This window comes from Eumetopias jubatus, unplaced genomic scaffold (genome assembly GCF_037043125.1).
Source record: "Eumetopias jubatus isolate StellerSeaLion01/CBP00866 unplaced genomic scaffold, mEumJub1_p1.0 scaffold_6, whole genome shotgun sequence".
In the NCBI taxonomy this organism is placed as follows: domain Eukaryota; kingdom Metazoa; phylum Chordata; class Mammalia; order Carnivora; family Otariidae; genus Eumetopias; species Eumetopias jubatus.
In genome coordinates, this window is record NW_028274812.1 from 109510000 (window position 1) to 109525199 (window position 15200).

The following is a 15200-nucleotide window of genomic DNA, read 5'->3' on the forward strand; positions in this document are numbered from 1 at the left end:
GCCGCAGCAACTTCTTCCTAGAAACATCGCCAAAGGCACGGGAAGCCAGGGCAAAAACGAACTCTTGGGATTTCATCAAGATAAAAAGCTTTTGCACAGCAAAAGAGACAGTCCACAAAACCAAAAGACAACCGACAGAATGGGAGAAAATATTTGCAAATGACCTATCAGATAAAGGGCTAGTATCCAAAATCTATAAAGAACTGATCAAACTCAACACCCAAAGAAGAAATAATCCAATCAAGAAATGGGCAGAAGACATGAACAGACATTTCTCCAAAGAAGACATCCAAATGGCCAACAGGCACATGAAAAAGTGCTCCACATCGCTCGGCATCAGGGAAATCCAAATCAAAACCTCCATGAGATACCACCTCACACCCGTCAGAATGGCTGAAATTAACAAGTCAGGGAACGACAGATGTTGGCGGGGATGTGGAGAAAGGGGAACCCTCCTACACTGTTGGTGGGAATGCAAGCTGGTGCAACCCCTCTGGGAAACAGCATGGAGGTTCCTCAAACAGTTGAAATTAGAGCTACCGTTCGATCCAGCAATTGCACTACTGGGTATTTACCACAAAGATACAAATGTAGGGACCCGAAGGGGTACGTGTACCCCAATGTTTATAGCAGCAATGTCCACCATAGCCAAACGGTGGAAAGAGCCAAGATGCCCATCGACAGATGAATGGATAAAGAAGATGTGGTGTATATACACAATGGAATATTATGCAGCCATCAAAAGGAATGAGATCTTGCCATTTGCAACGACGTGGATGGAACTGGAGGGTGTTATGCTGAGTGAAATAAGTCAATCAGAGAAAGACATGTATCATATGACCTCACTGATATGAGGAATTCTTCATCTCGGGAAAGAAACTGAGTGATACTGGAGTGGTTGGGGGTGGGAGGGATGGGGTGGCTGGGTGATAGACATTGGGGAGGGTATGTGCTACGGTGAGCGCTGTGAATTGTGCAAGACTGTTGAATCACAGTTCTGTACTTCTGAAACAAATAACGCAACATATTTTAAGAAAAAGGAAAAAGAAGAAGATAACAGGAGAGGAAGAAAAGGGGAGTATGTCAGAGGGGGAGACGAACCATGAGAGATGATGGACTCTGAGAAACAAACTGAGGGTTCTAGAGGGGAGGGGGGTAGGAGGAGGGGTGAGCCTGGTGATGGGTATTGAGGAGGGCACGTTCGGCATGGAGCACTGGGTGTTATGAACAAACAATGAATCATGGAACACTGCACCAAAAACTAATGATGTAATATATGGTGATTAACATAACAATAAAAAATTAAAAAAAAAAACAAGACCCATCAATATGCTGTCTGCAAGAGACTCATTTTAGACCCAAAGACACCCCCACATTGAAAGTGAGGGGGTGGAAAACCATTTACCATGCTAATGGACACCAAAAGAAAGCTGGGGTGGCAGTCCGTATACCAGACAAACTAGATTTTAAAACAAAGACTGTAATAAGAGATGAGGAAGGACACTACATCCTACTTAAAGGGTCTATCCAACAAGAAGATCTAACAATTGTAATTATCTATGCCCCGAACATGGGAGCAGCCAATTATGTGAGGCAATTAATAACAAAAGCAAAGAAACACATTGACAACAATACAATCATAGTGGGGGACTTTAACACCGCCCTGACTGAAATGGACAGATCATCTAAGCCAAAGATCAACAAGGAAATAAAGACTTTAAATGACACACTGGACCAAATGGACTTCACAGACATATTCAGAACATTCCATCCCCAAGCAAAGGAATACACATTCTTCTCTAGTGCCCATGGAACATTCTCCAGAACTGATCACATCCCAGGTCACAAATCAGGTCTCAATCGGTACCAAAAGATTGGGATCATTCCCTGCATATTTTCAGACCACAATGCTTTGAAACTAGAACTCAACCACAAGAGGAAAGTCGGAAAGAACTCAAATACATGGAGGCTAAAGAGCATCCTACTAAAGAATGAATGGGTCAACCAGGAAATTAAAGAAGAATTAAAAAAATTCATGGAAACCAATGAAAATGAAAACACAACGGTTCCAAATCTTTGGGATACAACAAAGGCAGTCCTGAGAGGAAAGTATATAGCAATACAAGCCTTTCTCAAGAAACAAGAAAGGTCTCAAATACACAACCTGACCCTACACCGAAAGGAGCTGGAGAAAGAACAGCAAATAAAGCCTAAACCCAGCAGGAGAAGAGAAATGATAAAGATCAGAGCAGAAATCAATGAACTAGAAACCAAAAGAACAGTAGAACAGATCCACGAAACTAGGAGCTGGTTCTTGGAAAGAATGAACAAGATTGATAAACCCCTGGCCAGACTTATCAAGAAGAAAAGAGAAATGACCCAAATCAACAAAATCATGAAGGAAAGAGGAGAGATCACAACCAACACCAAAGAAATACAAACAATGATAAGAACATATTATGAGCAACTCTATGCCAGCAAATTAGATAACCTGGAAGAAATGGGTGCATGCCTAGAGATGTATCAACTACCAAAATTGAACCAGGAAGAAATAGAAAACCTGAACAGACCTATAACCACTAAGGAAATTGAAAGAGTCATCAAAAATCTCCCAAGAAACAAAAGCCCAGGGCCAGATGGCTTCGCAGGGGAATTCTATCAGCCATTTCAAGAAGAATTAATACCTATTCTCCTGAAACTGTTCCAAAAAATAGCAATGGAAGGGAAACTTCCAAACTCATTTTATGAGGCCAGCATTACCTTGATACCAAAACCAGACAAAGACCCCATCAAAAAAGAGAATTACAGACCAATATCCTTGATGAACATGGAAGCAAATTTTCTCACACACACACACACACAAAAACTAGCCAATGGGTTCCAACAGTACATTAAAAGGATTATTCACCAGGACCAAGTGGGATTTATTCCTGGGCTGCAAGGCTGGTTCAACATCCGCAAATCAATCAACGTGATACAATACATTAACAAAAGAAAGAGCAAGAATCATATGATCCTCTCAATAGATGCAGAAAAAGCATTTGACAAAGTACAACATCCTTTCTTGATCCAAACTCTTCACAGTATAGGGATAGAGGGTACATACCTCAATATCGTAAAAGCCATCTATGAAAAACCTACAGCGAATATCATTCTCAATGGGGAAAGGCCGAGAGCTTTTCCCCTAAAGTCAGGAACGCGGCAGGGATGTCCACTCTCACCAGTGCTATTCAACGTAGTATTAGAAGTCCTAGCCACAGCAATCAGACAACAAAAAGAAATCAAAGGCATCCAAATCGGCAAAGAGGAAGTCAAACCTCTCACTCTTTGCAGATGATAAGATACTGTATGTGGAAAACCCAAAAGACTCCACCCCAAAACTGCTAGAACTCATACAGGAATTCAGTAAAGTAGCAGGATACAAAATCAGTGCACAGAAATCGGTGGCATTCCTCTACACCAACAACAAGACAGAAGAGAGACAAATCAAGGAGTCGATCCCATTTACAATTGCACCCAAAACCATTAGATCCCTAGGAAGAAATCTAAGCAAAGAGGCAAAGGAGCTGTACTCAGAGAACTATGAAATACTCATGAAAGAAATGGAAGAAGACACAAAGAAATGGAACAACGTTCCGTGCTCATGGATTGGGAGAATCAACATTGTGAAGATGTCAATGCTACCTAGAGCAATCTACACATTCAGTGCAATCCCCATCAAAATACCATCCACTTTTCTCAAAGAAATGGAAGAAATAATCCTCAAATTTGTATGGAACCAGAAGAGACCCAGAATAGCCAGAGGACTCCTGAAAAAGAAAAGCAAAGCTGGCGGCATCACAATTCCGGACTTCCAGCTCTATGACAAAGCTGTCATCATCAAGACAGTATGGTACTGGCACAAAAACAGACACATAGATCAATGGAACAGAATCGAGAGCCCAGAAATGGACCCTCAACTCTATGGTCAACTTATCTTTGACAAAGCAGGAAAGAATGTCCAATGGCAAAAAGACAGTCTCTTCAACAAATGGTGTTGGGAAAATTGGACAGCCACATGCAGAAGAATGAAACTGGACCATTTCCTTACACCACACACAAAAATAGACTCCAAACGGTTGAAAGACCTAAACGTGAGACAGGAGTCCATCAAAATCCTAAAGGAGAACACAGGTAGCAACCTTTTCGACCTTAGCCGCAGCAACTTCTTCCTAGAAACATCGCCAAAGGCACGGGAAGCCAGGGCAAAAACGAACTCTTGGGATTTCATCAAGATAAAAAGCTTTTGCACAGCAAAAGAGACAGTCCACAAAACCAAAAGACAACCGACAGAATGGGAGAAAATATTTGCAAATGACCTATCAGATAAAGGGCTAGTATCCAAAATCTATAAAGAACTGATCAAACTCAACACCCAAAGAAGAAATAATCCAATCAAGAAATGGGCAGAAGACATGAACAGACATTTCTCCAAAGAAGACATCCAAATGGCCAACAGGCACATGAAAAAGTGCTCCACATCGCTCGGCATCAGGGAAATCCAAATCAAAACCTCCATGAGATACCACCTCACACCCGTCAGAATGGCTGAAATTAACAAGTCAGGGAACGACAGATGTTGGCGGGGATGTGGAGAAAGGGGAACCCTCCTACACTGTTGGTGGGAATGCAAGCTGGTGCAACCCCTCTGGGAAACAGCATGGAGGTTCCTCAAACAGTTGAAATTAGAGCTACCGTTCGATCCAGCAATTGCACTACTGGGTATTTACCACAAAGATACAAATGTAGGGACCCGAAGGGGTACGTGTACCCCAATGTTTATAGCAGCAATGTCCACCATAGCCAAACGGTGGAAAGAGCCAAGATGCCCATCGACAGATGAATGGATAAAGAAGATGTGGTGTATATACACAATGGAATATTATGCAGCCATCAAAAGGAATGAGATCTTGCCATTTGCAACGACGTGGATGGAACTGGAGGGTGTTATGCTGAGTGAAATAAGTCAATCAGAGAAAGACATGTATCATATGACCTCACTGATATGAGGAATTCTTCATCTCAGGAAAGAAACTGAGTGATACTGGAGTGGTTGGGGGTGGGAGGGATGGGGTGGCTGGGTGATAGACATTGGGGAGGGTATGTGCTACGGTGAGCGCTGTGAATTGTGCAAGACTGTTGAATCACAGTTCTGTACTTCTGAAACAAATAACGCAACATATTTTAAGAAAAAGGAAAAAGAAGAAGATAACAGGAGAGGAAGAAAAGGGGAGTATGTCAGAGGGGGAGACGAACCATGAGAGATGATGGACTCTGAGAAACAAACTGAGGGTTCTAGAGGGGAGGGGGGTAGGAGGAGGGGTGAGCCTGGTGATGGGTATTGAGGAGGGCACGTTCGGCATGGAGCACTGGGTGTTATGAACAAACAATGAATCATGGAACACTGCACCAAAAACTAATGATGTAATATATGGTGATTAACATAACAATAAAAAATTAAAAAAAAAAAACAAGACCCATCAATATGCTGTCTGCAAGAGACTCATTTTAGACCCAAAGACACCCCCACATTGAAAGTGAGGGGGTGGAAAACCATTTACCATGCTAATGGACACCAAAAGAAAGCTGGGGTGGCAGTCCGTATACCAGACAAACTAGATTTTAAAACAAAGACTGTAATAAGAGATGAGGAAGGACACTACATCCTACTTAAAGGGTCTATCCAACAAGAAGATCTAACAATTGTAAATATCTATGCCCCGAACATGGGAGCAGCCAATTATGTGAGGCAATTAATAACAAAAGCAAAGAAACACATTGACAACAATACAATCATAGTGGGGGACTTTAACACCGCCCTGACTGAAATGGACAGATCATCTAAGCCAAAGATCAACAAGGAAATAAAGACTTTAAATGACACACTGGACCAAATGGACTTCACAGACATATTCAGAACATTCCATCCCCAAGCAAAGGAATACACATTCTTCTCTAGTGCCCATGGAACATTCTCCAGAACTGATCACATCCCAGGTCACAAATCAGGTCTCAATCGGTACCAAAAGATTGGGATCATTCCCTGCATATTTTCAGACCACAATGCTTTGAAACTAGAACTCAACCACAAGAGGAAAGTCGGAAAGAACTCAAATACATGGAGGCTAAAGAGCATCCTACTAAAGAATGAATGGGTCAACCAGGAAATTAAAGAAGAATTAAAAAAATTCATGGAAACCAATGAAAATGAAAACACAACGGTTCCAAATCTTTGGGATACAACAAAGGCAGTCCTGAGAGGAAAGTATATAGCAATACAAGCCTTTCTCAAGAAACAAGAAAGGTCTCAAATACACAACCTGACCCTACACCGAAAGGAGCTGGAGAAAGAACAGCAAATAAAGCCTAAACCCAGCAGGAGAAGAGAAATGATAAAGATCAGAGCAGAAATCAATGAACTAGAAACCAAAAGAACAGTAGAACAGATCCACGAAACTAGGAGCTGGTTCTTGGAAAGAATGAACAAGATTGATAAACCCCTGGCCAGACTTATCAAGAAGAAAAGAGAAATGACCCAAATCAACAAAATCATGAAGGAAAGAGGAGAGATCACAACCAACACCAAAGAAATACAAACAATGATAAGAACATATTATGAGCAACTCTATGCCAGCAAATTAGAGAACCTGGAAGAAATGGGTGCATGCCTAGAGATGTATCAACTACCAAAATTGAACCAGGAAGAAATAGAAAACCTGAACAGACCTATAACCACTAAGGAAATTGAAAGAGTCATCAAAAATCTCCCAAGAAACAAAAGCCCAGGGCCAGATGGCTTCGCAGGGGAATTCTATCAGCCATTTCCAGAAGAATTAATACCTATTCTCCTGAAACTGTTCCAAAAAATAGCAATGGAAGGGAAACTTCCAAACTCATTTTATGAGGCCAGCATTACCTTGATCCCAAAACCAGACAAAGACCCCATCAAAAAAGAGAATTACAGACCAATATCCTTGATGAACATGGAAGCAAAATTTCTCACACACACACACACAAAAAAACTAGCCAATGGGTTCCAACAGTACATTAAAAGGATTATTCACCAGGACCAAGTGGGATTTATTCCTGGGCTGCAAGGCTGGTTCAACATCCGCAAATCAATCAACGTGATACAATACATTAACAAAAGAAAGAGCAAGAATCATATGATCCTCTCAATAGATGCAGAAAAAGCATTTGACAAAGTACAACATCCTTTCTTGATCCAAACTCTTCACAGTATAGGGATAGAGGGTACATACCTCAATATCATAAAAGCCATCTATGAAAAACCTACAGCGAATATCATTCTCAATGGGGAAAGGCCGAGAGCTTTTCCCCTAAAGTCAGGAACGCGGCAGGGATGTCCACTCTCACCAGTGCTATTCAACGTAGTATTAGAAGTCCTAGCCACAGCAATCAGACAACAAAAAGAAATCAAAGGCATCCAAATCGGCAAAGAGGAAGTCAAACCTCTCACTCTTTGCAGATGATAAGATACTGTATGTGGAAAACCCAAAAGACTCCACCCCAAAACTGCTAGAACTCATACAGGAATTCAGTAAAGTAGCAGGATACAACATCAGTGCACAGAAATCGGTGGCATTCCTCTACACCAACAACAAGACAGAAGAGAGACAAATCAAGGAGTCGATCCCATTTACAATTGCACCCAAAACCATTAGATCCCTAGGAAGAAATCTAAGCAAAGAGGCAAAGGAGCTGTACTCAGAGAACTATGAAATACTCATGAAAGAAATGGAAGAAGACACAAAGAAATGGAACAACGTTCCGTGCTCATGGATTGGGAGAATCAACATTGTGAAGATGTCAATGCTACCTAGAGCAATCTACACATTCAGTGCAATCCCCATCAAAATACCATCCACTTTTCTCAAAGAAATGGAAGAAATAATCCTCAAATTTGTATGGAACCAGAAGAGACCCAGAATAGCCAGAGGACTCCTGAAAAAGAAAAGCAAAGCTGGCGGCATCACAATTCCGGACTTCCAGCTCTATGACAAAGCTGTCATCATCAAGACAGTATGGTCCTGGCACAAAAACAGACACATAGATCAATGGAACAGAATCGAGAGCCCAGAAATGGACCCTCAACTCTATGGTCAACTTATCTTTGACAAAGCAGGAAAGAATGTCCAATGGCAAAAAGACAGTCTCTTCAACAAATGGTGTTGGGAAAATTGGACAGCCACATGCAGAAGAATGAAACTGGACCATTTCCTTACACCACACACAAAAATAGACTCCAAACGGTTGAAAGACCTAAACGTGAGACAGGAGTCCATCAAAATCCTAAAGGAGAACACAGGTAGCAACCTTTTCGACCTTAGCCGCAGCAACTTCTTCCTAGAAACATCGCCAAAGGCACGGGAAGCCAGGGCAAAAACGAACTCTTGGGATTTCATCAAGATAAAAAGCTTTTGCACAGCAAAAGAGACAGTCCACAAACCAAAAGACAACCGACAGAATGGGAGAAAATATTTGCAAATGACCTATCAGATAAAGGGCTAGTATCCAAAATCTATAAAGAACTGATCAAACTCAACACCCAAAGAAGAAATAATCCAATCAAGAAATGGGCAGAAGACATGAACAGACATTTCTCCAAAGAAGACATCCAAATGGCCAACAGGCACATGAAAAAGTGCTCCACATCGCTCGGCATCAGGGAAATCCAAATCAAAACCTCCATGAGATACCACCTCACACCCGTCAGAATGGCTGAAATTAACAAGTCAGGGAACGACAGATGTTGGCGGGGATGTGGAGAAAGGGGAACCCTCCTACACTGTTGGTGGGAATGCAAGCTGGTGCAACCCCTCTGGGAAACAGCATGGAGGTTCCTCAAACAGTTGAAATTAGAGCTACCGTTCGATCCAGCAATTGCACTACTGGGTATTTACCACAAAGATACAAATGTAGGGACCCGAAGGGGTACGTGTACCCCAATGTTTATAGCAGCAATGTCCACCATAGCCAAACGGTGGAAAGAGCCAAGATGCCCATCGACAGATGAATGGATAAAGAAGATGTGGTGTATATACACAATGGAATATTATGCAGCCATCAAAAGGAATGAGATCTTGCCATTTGCAACGACGTGGATGGAACTGGAGGGTGTTATGCTGAGTGAAATAAGTCAATCAGAGAAAGACATGTATCATATGACCTCACTGATATGAGGAATTCTTCATCTCGGGAAAGAAACTGAGTGATACTGGAGTGGTTGGGGGTGGGAGGGATGGGGTGGCTGGGTGATAGACATTGGGGAGGGTATGTGCTACGGTGAGCGCTGTGAATTGTGCAAGACTGTTGAATCACAGTTCTGTACTTCTGAAACAAATAACGCAACATATTTTAAGAAAAAGGAAAAAGAAGAAGATAACAGGAGAGGAAGAAAAGGGGAGTATGTCAGAGGGGGAGACGAACCATGAGAGATGATGGACTCTGAGAAACAAACTGAGGGTTTTAGAGGGGAGGGGGGTAGGAGGAGGGGTGAGCCTGGTGATGGGTATTGAGGAGGGCACGTTCGGCATGGAGCACTGGGTGTTATGAACAAACAATGAATCATGGAACACTGCACCAAAAACTAATGATGTAATATATGGTGATTAACATAACAATAAAAAATTAAAAAAAAAAACAAGACCCATCAATATGCTGTCTGCAAGAGACTCATTTTAGACCCAAAGACACCCCCACATTGAAAGTGAGGGGGTGGAAAACCATTTACCATGCTAATGGACACCAAAAGAAAGCTGGGGTGGCAGTCCGTATACCAGACAAACTAGATTTTAAAACAAAGACTGTAATAAGAGATGAGGAAGGACACTACATCCTACTTAAAGGGTCTATCCAACAAGAAGATCTAACAATTGTAAATATCTATGCCTCGAACATGGGAGCAGCCAATTATGTGAGGCAATTAATAACAAAAGCAAAGAAACACATTGACAACAATACAATCATAGTGGGGGACTTTAACACCGCCCTGACTGAAATGGACAGATCATCTAAGCCAAAGATCAACAAGGAAATAAAGACTTTAAATGACACACTGGACCAAATGGACTTCACAGACATATTCAGAACATTCCATCCCCAAGCAAAGGAATACACATTCTTCTCTAGTGCCCATGGAACATTCTCCAGAACTGATCACATCCCAGGTCACAAATCAGGTCTCAATCGGTACCAAAAGATTGGGATCATTCCCTGCATATTTTCAGACCACAATGCTTTGAAACTAGAACTCAACCACAAGAGGAAAGTCGGAAAGAACTCAAATACATGGAGGCTAAAGAGCATCCTACTAAAGAATGAATGGGTCAACCAGGAAATTAAAGAAGAATTAAAAAAATTCATGGAAACCAATGAAAATGAAAACACAACGGTTCCAAATCTTTGGGATACAACAAAGGCAGTCCTGAGAGGAAAGTATATAGCAATACAAGCCTTTCTCAAGAAACAAGAAAGGTCTCAAATACACAACCTGACCCTACACCGAAAGGAGCTGGAGAAAGAACAGCAAATAAAGCCTAAACCCAGCAGGAGAAGAGAAATGATAAAGATCAGAGCAGAAATCAATGAACTAGAAACCAAAAGAACAGTAGAACAGATCCACGAAACTAGGAGCTGGTTCTTGGAAAGAATGAACAAGATTGATAAACCCCTGGCCAGACTTATCAAGAAGAAAAGAGAAATGACCCAAATCAACAAAATCATGAAGGAAAGAGGAGAGATCACAACCAACACCAAAGAAATACAAACAATGATAAGAACATATTATGAGCAACTCTATGCCAGCAAATTAGATAACCTGGAAGAAATGGGTGCATGCCTAGAGATGTATCAACTACCAAAATTGAACCAGGAAGAAATAGAAAACCTGAACAGACCTATAACCACTAAGGAAATTGAAAGAGTCATCAAAAATCTCCCAAGAAACAAAAGCCCAGGGCCAGATGGCTTCCCAGGGGAATTCTATCAGCCATTTCAAGAAGAATTAATACCTATTCTCCTGAAACTGTTCCAAAAAATAGAAATGGAAGGGAAACTTCCAAACTCATTTTATGAGGCCAGCATTACCTTGATCCCAAAACCAGACAAAGACCCCATCAAAAAAGAGAATTACAGACCAATATCCTTGATGAACATGGAAGCAAAATTTCTCACACACACACACACACAAAAACTAGCCAATGGGTTCCAACAGTACATTAAAAGGATTATTCACCAGGACCAAGTGGGATTTATTCCTGGGCTGCAAGGCTGGTTCAACATCCGCAAATCAATCAACGTGATACAATACATTAACAAAAGAAAGAGCAAGAATCATATGATCCTCTCAATAGATGCAGAAAAAGCATTTGACAAAGTACAACATCCTTTCTTGATCCAAACTCTTCACAGTATAGGGATAGAGGGTACATACCTCAATATCATAAAAGCCATCTATGAAAAACCTACAGCGAATATCATTCTCAATGGGGAAAGGCCGAGAGCTTTTCCCCTAAAGTCAGGAACGCGGCAGGGATGTCCACTCTCACCAGTGCTATTCAACGTAGTATTAGAAGTCCTAGCCACAGCAATCAGACAACAAAAAGAAATCAAAGGCATCCAAATCGGCAAAGAGGAAGTCAAACCTCTCACTCTTTGCAGATGATAAGATACTGTATGTGGAAAACCCAAAAGACTCCACCCCAAAACTGCTAGAACTCATACAGGAATTCAGTAAAGTAGCAGGATACAAAATCAGTGCACAGAAATCGGTGGCATTCCTCTACACCAACAACAAGACAGAAGAGAGACAAATCAAGGAGTCGATCCCATTTACAATTGCACCCAAAACCATTAGATCCCTAGGAAGAAATCTAAGCAAAGAGGCAAAGGAGCTGTACTCAGAGAACTATGAAATACTCATGAAAGAAATGGAAGAAGACACAAAGAAATGGAACAACGTTCCGTGCTCATGGATTGGGAGAATCAACATTGTGAAGATGTCAATGCTACCTAGAGCAATCTACACATTCAGTGCAATCCCCATCAAAATACCATCCACTTTTCTCAAAGAAATGGAAGAAATAATCCTCAAATTTGTATGGAACCAGAAGAGACCCAGAATAGCCAGAGGACTCCTGAAAAAGAAAAGCAAAGCTGGCGGCATCACAATTCCGGACTTCCAGCTCTATGACAAAGCTGTCATCATCAAGACAGTATGGTACTGGCACAAAAACAGACACATAGATCAATGGAACAGAATCGAGAGCCCAGAAATGGACCCTCAACTCTATGGTCAACTTATCTTTGACAAAGCAGGAAAGAATGTCCAATGGCAAAAAGACAGTCTCTTCAACAAATGGTGTTGGGAAAATTGGACAGCCACATGCAGAAGAATGAAACTGGACCATTTCCTTACACCACACACAAAAATAGACTCCAAACGGTTGAAAGACCTAAACGTGAGACAGGAGTCCATCAAAATCCTAAAGGAGAACACAGGTAGCAACCTTTTCGACCTTAGCCGCAGCAACTTCTTCCTAGAAACATCGCCAAAGGCACGGGAAGCCAGGGCAAAAACGAACTCTTGGGATTTCATCAAGATAAAAAGCTTTTGCACAGCAAAAGAGACAGTCCACAAAACCAAAAGACAACCGACAGAATGGGAGAAAATATTTGCAAATGACCTATCAGATAAAGGGCTAGTATCCAAAATCTATAAAGAACTGATCAAACTCAACACCCAAAGAAGAAATAATCCAATCAAGAAATGGGCAGAAGACATGAACAGACATTTCTCCAAAGAAGACATCCAAATGGCCAACAGGCACATGAAAAAGTGCTCCACATCGCTCGGCATCAGGGAAATCCAAATCAAAACCTCCATGAGATACCACCTCACACCCGTCAGAATGGCTGAAATTAACAAGTCAGGGAACGACAGATGTTGGCGGGGATGTGGAGAAAGGGGAACCCTCCTACACTGTTGGTGGGAATGCAAGCTGGTGCAACCCCTCTGGGAAACAGCATGGAGGTTCCTCAAACAGTTGAAATTAGAGCTACCGTTCGATCCAGCAATTGCACTACTGGGTCTTTACCACAAAGATACAAATGTAGGGACCCGAAGGGGTACGTGTACCCCAATGTTTATAGCAGCAATGTCCACCATAGCCAAACGGTGGAAAGAGCCAAGATGCCCATCGACAGATGAATGGATAAAGAAGATGTGGTGTATATACACAATGGAATATTATGCAGCCATCAAAAGGAATGAGATCTTGCCATTTGCAACGACGTGGATGGAACTGGAGGGTGTTATGCTGAGTGAAATAAGTCAATCAGAGAAAGACATGTATCATATGACCTCACTGATATGAGGAATTCTTCATCTCGGGAAAGAAACTGAGTGTTACTGGAGTGGTTGGGGGTGGGAGGGATGGGGTGGCTGGGTGATAGACATTGGGGAGGGTATGTGCTACGGTGAGCGCTGTGAATTGTGCAAGACTGTTGAATCACAGTTCTGTACTTCTGAAACAAATAACGCAACATATTTTAAGAAAAAAGAAAAAGAAGAAGATAACAGGAGAGGAAGAAAAGGGGAGTATGTCAGAGGGGGAGACGAACCATGAGAGATGATGGACTCTGAGAAACAAACTGAGGGTTCTAGAGGGGAGGGGGGTAGGAGGAGGGGTGAGCCTGGTGATGGGTATTGAGGAGGGCACGTTCGGCATGGAGCACTGGGTGTTATGAACAAACAATGAATCATGGAACACTGCACCAAAAACTAATGATGTAATATATGGTGATTAACATAACAATAAAAAATTAAAAAAAAAAAACAAGACCCATCAATATGCTGTCTGCAAGAGACTCATTTTAGACCCAAAGACACCCCCACATTGAAAGTGAGGGGGTGGAAAACCATTTACCATGCTAATGGACACCAAAAGAAAGCTGGGGTGGCAGTCCGTATACCAGACAAACTAGATTTTAAAACAAAGACTGTAATAAGAGATGAGGAAGGACACTATATCCTACTTAAAGGGTCTATCCAACAAGAAGATCTAACAATTGTAAATATCTATGCCCCGAACATGGGAGCAGCCAATTATGTGAGGCAATTAATAACAAAAGCAAAGAAACACATTGACAACAATACAATCATAGTGGGGGACTTTAACACCGCCCTGACTGAAATGGACAGATCATCTAAGCCAAAGATCAACAAGGAAATAAAGACTTTAAATGACACACTGGACCAAATGGACTTCACAGACATATTCAGAACATTCCATCCCCAAGCAAAGGAATACACATTCTTCTCTAGTGCCCATGGAACATTCTCCAGAACTGATCACATCCCAGGTCACAAATCAGGTCTCAATCGGTACCAAAAGATTGGGATCATTCCCTGCATATTTTCAGACCACAATGCTTTGAAACTAGAACTCAACCACAAGAGGAAAGTCGGAAAGAACTCAAATACATGGAGGCTAAAGAGCATCCTACTAAAGAATGAATGGGTCAACCAGGAAATTAAAGAAGAATTAAAAAAATTCATGGAAACCAATGAAAATGAAAACACAACGGTTCCAAATCTTTGGGATACAACAAAGGCAGTCCTGAGAGGAAAGTATATAGCAATACAAGCCTTTCTCAAGAAACAAGAAAGGTCTCAAATACACAACCTGACCCTACACCGAAAGGAGCTGGAGAAAGAACAGCAAATAAAGCCTAAACCCAGCAGGAGAAGAGAAATGATAAAGATCAGAGCAGAAATCAATGAACTAGAAACCAAAAGAACAGTAGAACAGATCCACGAAACTAGGAGCTGGTTCTTGGAAAGAATGAACAAGATTGATAAACCCCTGGCCAGACTTATCAAGAAGAAAAGAGAAATGACCCAAATCAACAAAATCATGAAGGAAAGAGGAGAGATCACAACCAACACCAAAGAAATACAAACAATGATAAGAACATATTATGAGCAACTCTATGCCAGCAAATTAGATAACCTGGAAGAAATGGGTGCATGCCTAGAGATGTATCAACTACCACAATTGAACCAGGAAGAAATAGAAAACCTGAACAGACCTATAACCACTAAGGAAATTGAAAGAGTCATCAAAAATCTCCCAAGA